We start from the raw sequence: 4,299 nt of genomic DNA, 5'->3' as shown, positions 1-4,299 counted from the left end.
TTGTAGGTTCGACTCCTGCCTGGCTCGTTAGCATTAATTTTACACCCCCTCTTCCCCCTCTCGCCTATCTTGGCCTGAGGTTCCCACCCAGCTGGGTAGGGAAAACTCAGAAACCTGGGAAAAAAAGAAATAAAATCAACAAACCAGCTGGAAGGTAGAGGATGTGTAATTAAGTTGCTACAAGTGTATTCTGCTCAGCATCCTTGGCAGCTTTCAACTGGGTCAACTCCATCTCCAAAGGGATTTATTTTAAAAAAAACCCTTGCTAATTACATGGATCTTTCCCAATCGCACTGGGATCCTCCAGTGCACAACTCTATTCCCAGCACCTTCCAGTTTTCCACTGTCACGCTCTGGCTTAGCTGGCCCCAGAGAATGCCGGCTTATCCGGCTCCTGTTGCTGAAATGGGGCAGGTTTGGCTGCTCTGGGGAAGGTCCTGGGCAGCTAAAAGTCATGTTGAAGTGCCCAGGACATCAGCTGAGAGAACTGCTGTCAGCTGAGGGATAACTGCATAAATCTGTTGACCCTGAAATCCCACTTAACTCAAGCCAGGTGAAGGGCAGGTACAAATATAAGTGTGTGCTTTCAAATATTCAAAACTGATACACTGACAAGAGTACCTAAGTCAAGAAATAATAAAGTTTCAGATACTAACAAGATCAGGAAAGATGCTGTCTCATTTCCAGGAGTTTCCTACCTATGTGGTCGGCAGGGCGTCTTGTCCGTGTACATGCCACATATCTCAAACTGCATTCATCAGCCAGGATCTCGTCATGCAGGATCATTTTCACCATCTCTCCTTTGAAATCCTCCAGGCAGCCTCAAAATTTATATCCTCATACTCTATCTCCTCTGAGATTTATCCTATTTCCCCCTTCTCCAGGAGAAGAGACAGCTTTTGCTTGAAATGCAAACAAACATTTTCTTACAGCACAGAAGCTGAACAATTCTTTTTGTTGGAGCAGGTGTCCCCTCCTGTACCTGTCAGGTCATTTAACAACCCCTGATCCATCTGCATGCCTGCCCACCTCATTCTGGTGACCCACTGCATCAGAGTGAAATGTCTTCTGAATAGGGGTTTTATTAACTCTGGCATCTTTTGTTACTAAATGATACAAACGACTGAATAGTATATATGGACACAGCTCATTATTTGCCCTTGCTGGAGACCACATACAGAAATAATTAAGCACTTGCAGGTGACCGGTCACCAATACATTGCTCCTAAACGAAGTATTTAGCAAGCTACATTATCATCCAAGCACTGAATAGTCTGTTATTGGAGTAAAAAGGCATTTAGTACATTTAAGTACATGAGCGTGTCCAAGAAGAGTGGGAAGCTGAGTCAAGCAGTTACATTAATGGTCCAGAGCTCAGGAGGCAGAATAGTTGTTTAGGATATAGCAAGTCCTGAGATCAGTGCCCACATTTTTCTGAGGTTTGAGGGAGGTATTTTTTGTTGGTTTTTCTTTCTGTTTTTTCATTCTGATGTATTTTTATCCTTTTTTGCCTCTTTTTCTCTGCCTGCCTTTTCACTTATGGGTAACACACAGTTACATAGAAACACATGCATATCAATACCTTCTGGGTGGGTGGGAGAGAAAAAATGTCTTGGAGATGGAAATGGAGGGAGAAAGAAGATGGTCTCTTCTCCAGAAGAAACTCTGGGTGTGCTTTTATTTTGTGATTTTCCTTTCCTTTAGGACAAGGAAAAAGGATTGCCAGTGAAAGAGTGAAAAGGAGTGAAGGAGTTTGCATGAACTTCTGCAAAAACTAAGAGCAAAGGCATTTATACAGGAAGGAATGAGTCTTAGTCAAGAAAAAAAAAATCAATCTTTTAGCCCTGGCTAGAGTCTGTGCCCTGTCCCACACTGGGGAGTGGCAAAGGAATGCACTTTTGGATTGCAGATTCAGATTTGACTGCTAGTGTGTGCACACGTAAGATAGCAGACACCTAAGGAAATGGATGCCATCCCCTAATTTCTCCTCACAGGGATGCCCCTGTGCCCTGACGGGTGGGCTTTTCATGCCTGGATTTCTCCTGAGATAGTTCCCAAGACTGGTGCACTGCACCACAGCTGAAAACAGAAAAGGCTTTCTGTGTGTGTGTTCATATGCATACACAAAAATGTACTAATAAATAGAGAAGTAGCTGAGACCAGGGATGTAATACATAAGGCATGTAACTACAGAGCAGAAGCTTCCAGGTCTGACTCCTGCTGAGCTTCATAAATCTGTTTCCATGCTGATAATCTTGATTGTACTCTATTCCCACAGACAGTGGGTCTTCCTTGCACTCATATCTGAAATCTACCTGAGAAAAACACTCTCACACAGAGAAGACTCATTCTGGGTTCCTTTGAAGGAGAAAACGTCCATTCATCCCCTGCTATGCAGACAGACTTGGCTGCCTTCAGACACCTTTACTCTCTCCAAGCCAGGAGTTGTTGCCGAGTGTGTTTTTCTGCACACCATGTAGTGCCTGCAATGAAAAAGAAGACTTGAAGGGAAATGGAGAGGGGATGGCAATACAAGAGAATAGAAAATAGGGGAAAAAAGCGGAGTATGAGTGCTGGCTCTGTTACTTACAACATCCTAAGCAAGCCCATGTCCGTCTGCATTAAATATCTTCTCGATTATCCTGTGTACTCCTTAGTGGCATAACCAAGGGCCAGGACCAAACATCACCTCCATCACCTGAAGTCAAGAGATTGTGGAGCATTTTTATCCACTCCTATGGGCCAGGATGCTTGAAGGACTCATCCATAAGGATTATCTGGCATAATATAAACCAAAATCAGTAAGGATTATTTGGCACTACATAAAGCAACATGCAAAATGAGGAGAGCCTGTGCAGAGCTGAACTGGCACATTAAGGATCCCCCTCGAAAAGAAGATTGAACAAAACCAGCCAAGAATGAGCTAAGAACACCTAAATTTTTGGCTTCACATTGGATTATGCCATATTTATATATTACTATTATTTAAACATTTATTATTATTACTAACAATATTTTAATGAAAAACAATTAAGCACTTCCCAAAGTGTCATCGCAACATGGATTTCAATGTTTACTGCAGGGCTGCCACCTCTTTGCAGCATTTCCAAAAAATATAATGTTTTAAAAAAGGAGAGATATGAATTGTTTATATATCACACGTCCCGCTACCTGGGCGGCGCGGCGGCCGCGCCCCTGTTCATCACGGAACATGCCCCTCAAAAAAAACTCAAAGAAGTGATAAAAAATTTAGCGCCTCCTTCGAGCCGGAATCGAACCAGCGACCTAAGGATTCCCGCGGGGCCTTGCCTCTACAGTCCTCCGCTCTACCAGCTGAGCTATCGAAGGGCCCTGCGGGTCGCCCCCCAGCGGCCGCCCAAGCTGCCGCCCCGCCCCCGCGTCGAGTATTTTGAGCATGCGCCCTGCGAATGCAGCGGCCGGAGTGGGGAGGGCGAACACCGCATGCGCACAGCGGGCTGGCGGCGGGAGAGGGCTTTGCTGAGCAGGCAGCGGCACAATAAAGTGCTGCATGGAGGGCCAGTGGCGCAATGGATAACGCGTCTGACTACGGATCAGAAGATTGTAGGTTCGACTCCTGCCTGGCTCGTTTGCGTTTTGGTACCACCGTTTCTCTTGCTTGTAGAGAAAAAAAACGACGTGGCTTGACGTCTCCCCGTCCCAGCAAGGGTCCTAGGGTAGGCACCAAAGCCCTATCCCACATCCGTAGAAGCTTTCAGAGTGTATTGACAAAAAAAAGGTGGTTTTTTCCCTTTAAATAGATATCTCCCAAGTTATTAGCATGGTCTCCATGCGAATACGTCCAAACATTCTTGAGTATTGGTTTACATGACTCCAATATAATTTGCTACATCTGAAAATATTTTCCATTTTGAAAGTACATATTACAGCACTGATTTGAATTTAAGTCCAGTTAAAATGCTGGGGATCATGTAGTGCAGAACAAAGCAGCCATTTGGGCAAACAGGTTTTTGAATCCTGTCCAGATGAAGCAAATAACTTTTAGCACTTACGGATGTCAACTTTCTTAAGCTGCAACTTTTTTTGTGTGGTCTGGAGAAACCATTGAATGGTGGCAACTGCACAATGAGAAGCCACACTCTCCAACCTGCTCACACTCCACTGCAAGCTATGCTTGAAAAAAATCTCACAGGGTGTGAGGGGGAAATAGGCGAGAGGGGGAAGAGGGGGTGTAAAATTAATGCTAACGAGCCAGGCAGGAGTCGAACCTACAATCTTCTGATCCGTAGTCAGACGCGTTATCCATTGCGCCACTGGCCC

The 4,299-nt window shown here is 44.8% G+C and overlaps 3 non-coding genes across 3 annotated transcripts; 1 reads left to right on the top strand and 2 right to left on the bottom strand.

Moving 5' to 3' along the window:
• Positions 1 to 3,257: 3,257 nt before the first annotated feature.
• On the bottom strand, positions 3,258 to 3,348 carry TRNAY-GUA. The gene is given in 2 exon segments: positions 3,258 to 3,293; positions 3,312 to 3,348. It is a non-coding gene; the product is annotated as a tRNA-Tyr (tRNA).
• A 186-nt stretch (positions 3,349 to 3,534) lies between these two features.
• Positions 3,535 to 3,607, top strand: TRNAR-ACG. The gene has a single exon. It is a non-coding gene; the product is annotated as a tRNA-Arg (tRNA).
• Positions 3,608 to 4,226: 619 nt separating this feature from the next.
• TRNAR-ACG lies at positions 4,227 to 4,299 on the bottom strand. The gene has a single exon. It is a non-coding gene; the product is annotated as a tRNA-Arg (tRNA).

Source organism: Mesitornis unicolor, unplaced genomic scaffold (assembly GCF_000695765.1).
Source record: "Mesitornis unicolor isolate BGI_N332 unplaced genomic scaffold, ASM69576v1 scaffold44186, whole genome shotgun sequence".
NCBI classification, from domain to species: domain Eukaryota; kingdom Metazoa; phylum Chordata; class Aves; order Mesitornithiformes; family Mesitornithidae; genus Mesitornis; species Mesitornis unicolor.
Note: the sequence above shows the minus strand (reverse complement) of the source record. Positions and strands in the feature narration are given on the sequence as shown.